The sequence below is a fragment of the Dermacentor andersoni genome, chromosome 6, assembly GCF_023375885.2.
Source record: "Dermacentor andersoni chromosome 6, qqDerAnde1_hic_scaffold, whole genome shotgun sequence".
NCBI lineage: Eukaryota > Metazoa > Arthropoda > Arachnida > Ixodida > Ixodidae > Dermacentor > Dermacentor andersoni.
In genome coordinates this window covers 80,107,296-80,120,492 of record NC_092819.1, presented here as the reverse complement: position 1 = coordinate 80,120,492, position 13,197 = coordinate 80,107,296, and positions in this window count along the sequence as shown.

The window sequence follows — 13,197 nt, the reverse complement described above, 5'->3', positions numbered from 1 at the left end:
AATAATAGCATGCCTATGTTCCCGCTCAGCTGAACAGTAAAAACATACGGGCTAAGAAATATCGTATTTTGGAGCTTTAATGATGGAAACTTCTCATTTGTGCATGAGTTTTATTAGTTTTGAACATTGTGACAGGGAAAAAATGCACAGTCAAGTAACAACCCTCGCCGCCATCTTTTTCCATTGGATTTCATTATGTCTTCCGTGACATGACGGCAATCTCCTGAAACACACTATGTGAAGATATACGTCGGTGACCTATCGACCACATCTGCTATCCCAGCTTAGGTTCTTTTCCTCAAAGTTTTGCTTTACCGACTCTCATTGGAAGGGAAGGGGCTGAGTCAAAGAATGTGCACTAGGTAGGTGCCCAAAGGATAGAACGCTAAAAAGTCAGCGGCGAGCACAGCTTCAAAGGATATATCGATGGCAGTGCAGAGTAGATCTCCCCCGCCCCCTCAAAAAAATAAAAATAAGAAGACACGTACAAGAATTGTTTATAGGTATGGCGCAACACCGAAAGATGAAGTCTCCAGCAGTTGAACATGCATTTGTACGGAACTGTTTTTATGCCCACGTTGTTCTACCGTTACACTAAGATCGGTGTTTTCCACTAGTTAGAACACTTTAGCCGGAGTGAAAATAAAGGCGCGGGTGATTACTTCCACAGTGCTTTGGGAGCCCTTCGCACTATAACCCGATCATAACGGTCATAGGAGAAACCCGAACGAGGTGACACTGCAGCGCCACAATTCCGTTGTGCTTTAGGTGCATAGGCGGTACTATAACAGCAATTGCGAAGCAGGATTTTAGGGCCAGCAATGCGAAAATGAGAAAAATGAGACAGGAAGCAAATAAAATGAAAAAAAAAGAATGCATACATTCACATTTGAAGACAGGGAAAGGCTATTAGCGCAATTATCTGAGAAGTCAGGCAAGTACAAATGTGCTAAGGTGCTAACATGTTATTGGTTTGGTGAAGAGAGCCTGAACTATTGAAGAATACGACGACGTAAGAGAGTAGATTCAGACAAAAATTGGAACACTACACCACTTTTTTTCTACGCGTTTAAAGAGCAATCACCTGCGCTCTGCAGTCCGCTCCTAAATAGATGGATGGATGAAAAACTTTATTAGGGTCCTTTAGGGCGCGCACTAGCGCGCAGCGGACCGCTCCCACGTCGGCACAGAGAGGCCGAGCCTCTCCGCCGCGTCGCGGGCCCGTTGGACAGCCCATAATTGTTCTTCAAGGTTGGGACTGCGTAGGACCGCATCCCAACGTGAAGAAGTGTTGCTTTCATCGCCGCGTAACGCGGGACATCGCGAGAGCATGTGAGGTAAATTAGCTAAGTCATTGCATAGTACACGTGAATTTGTTGTCTGAATTTCGGGGTAAATCTTGTGAAGAAGTAGGGGGTTTCGGTATGCCCCCGTCTGTAGAAGCCTTAGTGTCAAAGCCTGAGGTCTATTGAGTTTGCAATGTAGGAGGGGGTAGATCCTCCGAGCCAAGTAAAAGTGCTTAGTAATTTCGGTGTACGAGGAAATAGAGTCCCGATTGTCAGTACCCCCAGCGTCACGCTGCCCGGTAGCTACGCGGTTGATGATCCCTCGCGCAGCTCCGTGTGCCGACTCATTGAGGTTGGGCGGGGCACCCTCGATCTCTCCCATGTCGGTTGGAAACCAGATCAATGTGTGTGGCTTGATCTCCTTGCTTCCTAGTATCTCTAGGGCCAGCTCGCATATGGTTCCTTTGACAAATGCCCTAACAGTTGATATCGAGTCACTGTAGATTGATGTCCTCTTCTCGTCCAATAAGGCCATCGCTACTGCAGGCTGCTCTGCGATCTCAGAGGAAGTCGTCCAAATCGAGATTGCGTTCGTTATTTGCTTTTCATGATCTACGCTAACTACAGCGAAGGCCTGTCCGTCGGCGTAGCGCGCTGCATCTACGAAACTGTTCTCCGAAGCCCGTTCACGAGCCTTTTCCAGGAGAGCCTTCGCGTGCGCCCGACGTCTTCCCATGTTGTGTTCTGGATGGACGTTTCGTGGGATCGGGGCGACAATGATGCGGTCCCGCTGCTCTCGAGGTATGCTACAGAACATTGTTTGATTACTGTGGGGGGAACGCCAAGCTCCTGTAAGATGTGTCTTCCAGTTTGTGTGGTAGATAGCCTGACGAACTGGGCCCTCTCCTGTGCTTCCACTATTTCCTCTAGCGTGTTATGCATGCCAAGTTGAAGTAAGCGTTCCGTGTGAGTGTATATGGGGAGGCCGAGAGCTCTCTTGATTGCCTTCCTGATTAATGCGTTGAGTTTATCCCGCTCCGATCTTGGCCAGTTGTGCATAGCAACGACGTAACTGAAATGACACATTACGAACGCATGTACCAATCTCACGAGGTTATCTTCTCCGAGGCCTTGCTGTCTGTTGGCCACTCTTTTGATTAGTCTGATGGCATTGTCCGTCTTCTTAGTGAGTCGCAGCACTGTCTGATTGTTTGAAGCACTCGACTCTACCATTATGCCGAGAATCCGGATAGCATCCACCCTCGGAATATGGCCTCCGTCGTTTGTGCGCAGTTTTATGTGGCATTCGGTGAGTGGTTTCCATCCCTTTGGTTTCGGGCCTCTGTGCTTGCGTCGATAAAGTAGCAGTTCCGACTGGTACGCTGAGCACCGAAGGCCTGTGGACTCAAGGTATCTCTCGGTAGCATCAATCGCCTCTTGCAGGGCCGTCTCTGTCTGTCCGTCACTACCTCCCGTACACCAGATGGTAACGTCGTCTGCGTATATGGTATGACTGATACCGTCGATAGCAGAGAGTGTCCTGGATAGACCAATCATGACGAGGTTAAAGTGGCTTGGGGATATGACTGCCCCTAGGGGCGTCCCCTTAGACCCCATCTTGATCATGTCTGAAGTCAGGTAACCGATCTTAAGGGTGGCTTCTCTGTCTGACAGGAAAGATTTCGTGTAGGAATGAAAGTGCTTCCCCAGGTTAAGGCTCGAGATTGTGTTTAAAACTAACGAGTGAAGAATGTTATCGAAGGTCTAGAACTAGTATGGCTCTTGTGTCCCGCGTATTACAGTCAATAATGTGATGCTTGATGAGCTTCATCGCGTCCTGCGTCGAGAGTCCGACCCTGAAGCCGATCATGTTGTATGGGTAAATGTCGTGGTCCTCCAGGTAGCGTGAAGGGCTGTTTAGGATTGCGTTCTCAGCAACCTTCCCCACGCATGATGTGAGCGAAATTGGGCGGAGGTTGTCGAGGCTGGGCGGCTTGCCTGGCTTGGGGAGGAGAATGGTGTTGGCCGATTTCCACATATCAGGGACTTTACCGCTGCTCCATGCTTGATTAATGATGGACTTCGATGGACTTCTAGTCCAGGTTCCGTAGAGCTTTATTTGTGATCTTGTCCGGACCCTGAGCCGATCAGCCGTTGAGGGCATGGAGCACCTGCCCGAGCTCCTCAATCCCGAATTCTGCGTCGAGCTGAGGGTTCTCGGAGCCTTCGTAGTTAGGGGAAGGTGGTGTAGGGCCCGATGCGACTGATAGGTGCTTCTTCACTAGTTTGGTTAAAATTTCCTTGATCGAATATTGTCGCTTGGCTGTGTGTAGAGTGCACGCCAGTGTGTTGCGTTGGTTGTTTTAGTGTTCGTCTCGTCGAGGAGATGCTTTAGGAGGTTCCAGGTGCCCCCGTTGCCCATCCGCCCGTCGATCGAGTTACGCACCTCATCCATACATGTTTAGAGAGGGCTCTGCAGTGTTCCTCTATAGTTCTGTTGATTTCCGATATCTTTTTTCTTAGCCTGTGGTTGAGCCGTTGTCCTTTCCACCTGGAGAGGAGGGACTGCTTGGTCTCCAACAGGTGAGACAGACGGCTGTCCATCTTTTCCACTGGGAGGTCGGTACAAACCTCATTGGTCGTAGCTTTGATGTCTTGTCTAACCTGTACAACCCATCGTTCGAGGCTAGGCTTGTCCTCACTCTCCGTTCGCGCTTCCCTAATTTTGCGAAATTAGTCCCAGTCTGTGTACTGGAAAATGCGCTTTCTCTTCTGCTAGACTTGGAGGTATGTGGCGAAGTTATAATGGTCGCTACCCAAGTCTGCCCCGAGGTTCGTCCACTTGACCGCTGCATTGCTCCTGACAAAGGTGAGATCCGGTGTAGTGTCACGGCTCAACGATGTTCCGCATCTGGTGGGGAACGCTGGGTCCATGACTAGCATCAAGTTTAGGTTTATAGCCTCACGCCAGAGGTCCTCCCCCTTGTTAGTGTTATATGGGTAGCCCCAGGTGTGGTACGGCGCGTTGAAGTCACCAGCTATGATCGAAGGGGAGTCGCGCGCTAGTTGCGGGGCCTTAGTGATTAGGGCTTTGAAGCGTTGTCTTGGAGCTTTGGGACTACTGTAAACATTCAGGATGAATATACTTTCGCGTTTAGTTGGGCTAGGAATGATCTCTATCATCATGTATTCGACTTTACTTGCGGTCATCTTAAGGTCGTGAGTGATGTGGATCAGCTTGTTGCTAACCAGTACGGGGATCCCCGTCCTTCTTCGTGCTTTGCTACGGGCCAGTAGCCAGACAGCTTGACGTTAGATGTTAATGTTTCTTGTCTTGACATTTGGCTTCTCTGCGTGTGAGCGAATATATTGTTGCAGGGGAGCCCTCTTGGGAAGGAAACCCCTGCAATTCCATTGCCACATCTTGAATGAGCTAGTTTGAGTGGCCATCGTATTGCTCTTGAGCTGCTGTGCTAACCTTTGGAGGGCCGATCGCCCCCGAGCTGTTACTAGTCGATGCTGTTGCTGGAGGTGTTGGAGCTGTAGGTACCAGCACAGGTGCTACATCGTTTTCTAAGAAGGATTCAATTTTGCTGATCCGCTGATTAGTGCGCTCCTCCATGAAAGCCATGTTGCTGAACTTTTCATTTATCTGCTTAGTGCTATCACTGAGAGTGGAGTGCAACTCGCGAATCTCCGATTTGGCCCTGCCTGGCGCTCTTTCTTGCTCGTTAGCGATTGCCCTCTTTTTAGCGGGCCTCTCTCTATCGATCTTCTCAACCATGGGGACTTCCATTGGCTGGGGAGCGGCCGGTTGCTTATCCGTATCGCTCTTCTCAACCATGGGGACTTCCATTGGCTGGGTAGTGGCTGGCTGCTTGTCAGCCATGACGGGTTGACTGCCCTTCTTAATCTCGGCAATTTCTGTCATCAGTAGAGCTATTGTGTTCTTCATCATCTCGTTTTCGAGCTCAAGTTGTGCTAGTCTGTTGTTACCTCTAACATGATCTGGCGGTGAGCCCCGCGTTAGCTTATCCGGCGTTCCTCGAACTCGGTCGGCCCAGGTCGGGTAGCACTCGGGTCGGCGATCCCTGGAGCAGGACCTCGAATAGGACTTGAACCGGACTTGACTGCCTCGGCGCCGGGAACCGGAGCGACCCCTGGAGCGTGATCTGGTCCTGGTTCTGGAACAAGAGCGCCCTCTGGATCGAGAGCGACTCCGGGGGCTCCCTCTGGGGCGAGAGCGTCCCCTCGATCGGGAGCGTCCCCTAGGTTCTTGTGGTGGAGGTTGCTCGAAGTGATTCTTGATGACGCTGCTATGTGGTATTGACGAAGCCCCACTTGTCGAAGCTTCCACCGTCAAACTCTCCCATCGCCTCCTTCTGACGACGTACGGGATCTGGCATCTCTCCTTGCACGTTTCGTCCGCCGTAGGGTGTGAGCCCCCGCACAACCCACATTTTGGCGTGCACTGGTGTTGATCGTCCGGGTTGACTGCCCCACATCCTCTGCAGGTGGACTCTTCGGGAGTCGGGCAAACGTCGGCACGATGGCCGAGTTTGCCGCACGCGTAGCAAATATCGACTTGTTTGCGATAGAGAAAGCATTTCACAAGGACTGGGCCATAGCGTAGGAAGTTCGGAACCTTGAGTCCATCGAAAGCAATGATGATTGTGCCTGTGTTTTTAATTCTCTTGACCGCCAAGGCCAGCGGGTTTCTCTCGTTGTCGATGTTAGGCTCCAGGTCCGATGGACTGTCGTTGAGGTCGATGTGTCTGATTACCCCTTTACACGCGGTGTGGGGGGCGGCCTCGTATGCACTGACTTTAAACATTCTTCCAGCCACATGAATTGCCCTGATTCTTGTGTATTTTGAAGCGTTGTCTCGGTTGGGCGTGCTGGCCACCAGAATGTCTTGTATGTTAGGACAAATGATGCGCGAGCTTATCTGCGTAGGGGTAAGACCCGCCACTTCCACGATTGCCTTGCCGGTCACGGTCGGTCCTATCTTCAGCCCTCCGCGGGGTCGTATGATAATTTTGGCATGTTCCTTGGGCATGGGAGGCATCCATGACGCCCTGATTATTTTTCTATTGAGCTTATCTCCATTTTCCTGATTTCTGAATGAAGCGCCGGCGTTACGCCTATTCCCCCATATGCCGCCTCTAGGGCGGTTGGCAGTGTCAGCCTTGGCGGACATACGCTTCGAAACTGCCGATTGCCATCCAAATTCTGCTGAAAATTCTTCAGGAGGAAGATCCTCCGCTTCAACCGTCATCTGCATAGTCACTGAGATCTCAGAATTGTTGCTCCAGCTGCACGTGGTGGCGGCGATCGGCGCTACGCTGGGCTAGGCTTGTCGTTAGGGCCAGAAAGGCGGCGGCGTGGTCCGAGCACAAAAACGTTCATAAAATGTAAAAGAGCCCACCCACCGTAGAAAGTCCGATATCGATGTGATGCTCTCCCCTAGGCCATAGAAAATTGTAAACTGCTAGCAAATATGCAGCTACATGTCTCTGACAGACTGAACAAAAGAAGAGCATTGCACAATTTTCAAGGATGTCCAAGGGCACATGACGGCCTGACTATCGCTTGAAAATCAGTAGGTAAGAGCGACTCGTTTTGGCAACTCCTGCGCATATATATCTGTGCATGGACGTGTTTATGCTAATGGCAACGCTACCTCAACCCCCGACAGAAGAAGAGAAAGCGTTTCAACGCATGCAGATTTCATGAAGTGTGAAATCTGAGCTGAATACCATACGAGGGGTATTATAGTGTTATAGTATCGCTGATGCGCACGCGCTCACGTGATCATCGAAAGATAAAGCATGCGTCACTCGGCTCGATGAAGGTCAGAGCCCGCTACACATACGTTTGCATTTGCAATGCGAGAATGATTGCCAAACGTTTAGCTTTTATTCATGTCACTTTACGGATTGTCGGGAGGCAAGGATAAGAAACTGTGAGGTTTCAGGCATTTAAATTTTTACATAGGAGCTGTGTTGCTATGGCTCTTTTCATTTCTCTTTTCTTCTGCGAATGATCGATTGTGAGCAAGTTGTGAGCGCGTTTGCTGCCAACTATAGTAGTCCCTTATTTCCTTTACCCTCTGCTGTAGGCGCCACCTACGAACCCACAAATGGCTCACTGATATCAATTCACGCTCACCATTGCCACACCTATATTTTTACTTACTTGCGCTAGGCGACACCGCGCAACAAAAAAGACGGACAAACAAATAATATTAGCTCAGCGCAATAATTGCAGCTGACATGCGAGACATGCAACACCGTTTCGAAATGACGGTCTCTAATCTTTATCCGACATATGTAGTATTTCTACTTCCTCAGTCAACTTTACGTAAGAGGATGGCTACTTTGAGCATGATCGACTGAATAAGGCACCACTACAAAATATTTTTGTTTTGTTCGAAGTGGTGCAATTTTTATTTTAAAAAATTTAATTCTGACAATCTTGGTCAAATATGTTTGACGTAATAGTTCCGCGGAAACCGGCGAGTGTTTATTTGTGTTTGCTTTTTGTCTCATCGTGGTGAAGTTACCTTGCGGTCTGTGGAATAAGTTGCGAGATATTGTGCGGAAGTCATATCTTCTGTTAGCGTCGTTCAGGAGGATAGCATCCAAGCACGTACTGGCCCTTCTTATTGGCAGCGTGGCATTTGAGTGTTTGCGACAATGTATCTTTATGTCGGCGGTCACCTGCCGTAGTTGCGTAGTAGCTTTGGCCTTGCGCTGCTATAAGTCGGATCAAATCGGCGGCCGCGGCGGCCACGCTTCGATGGTGGCAAAATAAATAAACAGCCGTGTGTACCGCGCACCGGGTGCGCACTAAATAAGCCCGGTTTGTCGAAATTAATCCGCAATCTCCGTATACGCCGTGCCTCATAATACGCCGTCCCTCTCTCTCTCTCTCACACACACACACACACACACACACACACACACACACACACACACACACACACACACACACACACACACACACACACACACGCACACGCACACGCACACGCACGCGCACGCACACGCACATGCACGCATGCACTCGCGCGCGCTCGCCGCATTGTCGTGTAATAACCGTAATAACCGCCTGGGTATTAATTGCACATGCTCCACTGGGAGCATGCCTGTTTGGAGCGTAAGGCTTCGCACTATTGCAGTTTGACGAGACAGACAGAAGAGAAACACACATCACAGAGTGCCCTGTGGTGTGTATTTCTCTTGTATGTGTCTCGTCAAAGTGTTGCACAATTCAACCTCTAATATGCTATAGCAACACGCTCCGTCTCGCATTGTGCGTCATCGCATCTTGGCTCTAGCATTCTAAGTATGGTGTACAATAAAGGAAAATAGGGAACAATACGACCGCCAGCGTCACACAAATTTCTTTGTGGGAGGCAGTCAAAATATTATCAAGACTAAAGCGAGCTTTATTTGAAAGACCGACATTTTAACAGCATGTCTCAAGAAACCTGAAGGGTGTTTGGTATTTCTCTGACAGTCGACGACACATCCACATCGGGAAAGTGGTTGCGCTAACGAAGCTGTTGAATTTAACGCCGTAATGGAGTTTTAATATTCCGAAAGAAGAACAGAGCGGAGCCTCATTGTTTAGCAAAGAGATGAGCCAGGCCGAGTCTTCTGCTGTGAAAATGAAGAAAGAGGTAGTCCCCGCTGCACGGCAACTATGCGCTCGGAATGCATTACTAACTGTACTTAAGTGTCTCCGTCGGATTATCATTCCTTCACGGGTTTGAACGACTTTCTCAAATTACATTCGGCAGACCATCCTCTTAAAATGCAGTTAGAAAAAAAAAAGGCTGTTTCGTGCAGTGATCGACAAAGCACCGTTTTGCGTTTGTGACGGCATGCTGAAACGACTGATACCTGCATCGCAGAATGAAGGAATACCAAGGTTCTGTACTGACCTTCTCCAAATATATATGTACATATATATATATATATATATATATATATTTGAACATTTTTGTGATAGGAACCATTTATGATAATAAGTACTTACTGGAAATATTATTTCATATTATACGTATTGACAAATAATATGACGTATAATAAATACCTATATTGTGCCGGTTAATTGCACTATCTTTAGAAAGATACTTAATCAAGCATTGCAGCGTTTTACACTGCCGTTATGCGTAATGTTTCCAAGACTCCTAAAAGTACTGTACAACACAGCAACCTGAAATTTGCTAAACATAAGCGTAGCCACAATTTTGGCAAATGTGGCGAAACATTAACGTTTTTGGCCTAATTAGAAGCATCTCGAACAATTGCTGAAGCCTCCATTTTTTTCCCGTTATTTTAATACATTACACAAGGTTCGTAGTTAGAAACGAACTTACTAGCTAGGTTCAGACAGGCTTCCCTAGTGTTATCAGTCAAATGAACGAGGCAACTTGTTTTTATTCAGTGAAAATAAGGGGCACGTTACGTGTAATGGGAGCAAGCAAAGTTCAAGATGTATAGATTAATTGCAGCCTTTGCAATAAATTACGTATGCCTGTGCTCCGGATCTTAAGAGAGGGTTTTATACGAATGGGGTGCAAGATGTCCCGTGCTGCTATGGCATAACTACAAATGCCGCCAAGATCGAATTTAGTGAAAGTGGAGGGAACGCTATAGCCAATTCTCGTGCTGAGTGGAATGTGTGTGGATCACATACAGTCATTGAATAACATTTCTTAAGCCAGTGTTCCAAAGCTTCAGAGGCTGTTATGGGCTATGTTCCTCAATGACCGAAAAAAAAACTTTACGTTACACCACGCTTACATTTGATGGCAATTCGGGGAATCGCATGTATAATGTGTGCCGAAACATTATCATATCCAGCTTAATTATGAGCATTATACTAGACCCTCGTTTTTTATGCATTTTTATGCGTTACGCGAGATCTCAGAGGTGTCTCCGGTATCCTCAGTAAACAAAACAAGGCGCCTTCTTTATTAGTTATTTACAATTAGGCACAGGTTATGGGTGACATGCAGGCGAAGTTTAAAGTTTGTAAACAAACAGCGTCGTTAACAGTCACTTACGTATGCGGACGATTCGGAACGTTAACCCATTAAAGACCAGCGTGACCATATGGTCACGTTAGTCTTCACAGTGGATTTCAATTAATTAGGATTAACAAAGCGGCACCAAAATCGCCTTTGACGTTCCGTTTGACAGATTAGAGTTCCCTTTATGGATACCAAGTGGCAGCAGCTGTCAGTCGTTTTGTGGGAGCCCCTCGCAAAGGCGGGAATAAGTGTTGCTCTGCGAGTAGCGTTGCCATGCATCCCTCCAAGGGGTAAGTGTTTTTTTTTTTCACTAATTGTTTAAGCAATAGTCAGATATCCTTACCTCCGTATTGCCCTTTGAATATGTGACCTTCGATGGGCATTTGTGAAAGATTAATGTTTGATTTATTCATGAACGAACGTGTAATCTTGCGCGTTTTAATATGGTCACGCTGGGCCTTGAGGCTACCGAACTTTTTATTTTTTTACCTGCATTCTCATCTCTTGCACCTCTGCTGCCGCGTTCTCGCAGTGGTTATTTTTTATTTTATTGTCTGAATAGGTTGACGTTGGAAAAAATAGCGAAGATAGTCGTAGAGGAAGATGACGTCGTGTCAGTGATGTATATCGAGCCGCCAGAGGCTAGCTCCTATTCGGATGAAGACGCGGTCGATGAAGACTCAGGTGGGCTCATTGACAATCTAAGCAGGTGGCAGCTATGAGCCGGTGCTGAAACGCGGAAAGCCTATCCGCTTCGGGTATAAAGTATGATGCCTAAATGCCAAGAATAGATACCTTCTAAATTTCAAAGTGTATCAAGGCAAGCAGGGGAGATCCCGGAACATCTGAAAAATATGAAAAGGACTTCGGAAGAGCAGCGGTGCCACTTCTTCAAATGGTGGAAGAACTCGCAGCAGAGACGCACGACCTTCCTTTCTTTTTCTATTTCGATAATTAATTCACAAGCATGAAGCTACTCAGGCATCTCAAGCCACAGGGCTACGAAGGCACGGGCCCAGTGAAGCAGAACCGTGTTCCCAAAGAGTGCCCTATCGCTTGACCAGAATTTGTCAAGTGCCAACCTCGCGGGCACGAAGATCCCGTGCTGAGCGACAATGGGATAATTGCTGTCCTCTGGATGCACGATTCTCTAGTAACGATGGTAAGCACCATTCACGGCGTAGAGCCAATGTCATCTGCAGACAGGTACTCTCGCGTTGAGAAGAAGCGAATCAAGGTGACCCGTTCAAACACTGTTGCTCAGTACAAGTTTTATAGGAGGTACGCACCAGATGGAGGCAAATGTAGGTGCCTATAGGATTGCAATCCGTGGCAAAAAGTGTTGGTGGCCGATTTTCACTTGACTTTGTAATGTATCTATCAGCAACGCTTGGGTGCTAATTTGTAGCACAGGGCTCAACGTGACGCAGGTCGAATTCCGCAGGCAAATTGCACAAAGCTACCTGATGCGATGGGACAATAAGCCTAGAGGACCTGGTCAACGCAGAATTCCAAAGACTGGTGATGTCCTGAATGGTACACGGTGTGACCAAGCGGCCCACATCGTTGCAACAATACCTAATGGCAAGAGGTGGAGGTGTGCATGAAATAATTGCAACAGCGCGGTGCACACACAAATCACAAAGTACGACGTCGACATGTGTATTCCATGATTTAAACCATATCACACTAAATATGTGCTCGACTATTCACTATGTATGTTTTTTGTGATGTTTCATGGCTTGAAATAAATGTTTTTAACTTTGCGTATTTTGCTGTAGCGTAAGGGCCCAGTGTGACCATATGGTCACGGGCTATATTTCAAAAACTAATTAGGCATGAGTAATAAATTCTTGCATGTGATTTATTAGTATCAAGGTAAGCTAATATATTAGATTTATTTCAAGATAGCAAGAAAAAAAAGAAACCGGTCCCTAATGAGTTAAATGTGTTTTAATAATGAGGCAGAATTTAGCCTGATGCCCTGGAAAAACTATAAAGGATAGCGAGACAGAAGTAAGCGAAAGTGGGGACAGAACTGGAAAATATGTATGCGAAGTCAAATGCGTGTATACGAAATACAGTCTTCGTGAAAAATTTACTTATGAAGTGCTCGAAAGCGTCATACGAGGGCAAAGTGCAAACTGGTAATCCTTTAACATATTGGGCTGTGAAATTGGGCTGTGATTCTGGAAGATCGCACAAGTGTGCTATTGTGTTTGTTTTTTTTTTGTTCTATGGTGATGGTGAAGCTCAGATTGAGTACGTGGCCTTACGACGATAAAGCGGCGATGATAATAAAGGCAGTCGCGAGCCTAATGGAACGTTCGGACGGGCGGTCAAGGAAACCCTAATTTCGGATGTTGAAGTTATATCGCAGTATAAAGAACCTACCTCACAACCGCTTATTAGGACCATATCAGAAGAAAATAAAACGTGGTTTCCAAAACCTTCGTAATACAGCTGCACAGACTGACACGCTAGAACTATAACTCACGGTTTGCCGAACAATGGGTAAGTCCTAAATATGAGATTAATTTACGAAGCAGGTGCTACAGTCATTTACTTGAGTCTGTGTCTCAAAGTTAAGACCCATGATTAACTTTGAGATGGCTACTGCTAATAAAACCTCCACGAGAAAAATTGTAGCCCGTCGTGCTCATTCGTTATAAAAAGATTACTTCAACTTATTATACTACTACTGCCGCCTCTTGCACGTGTACATTCCAGGAAGACCATCGCATTTGCTTTTTGTTTCTAACCTTAACACTCTGTGCATGCTATTCTGTTGAGCTTTTGCTCTTGTATGTTGCTTGTTTTGAGCTTGTAGATTATATAGCAAACAGATGTTTCCTGCTCATGCGT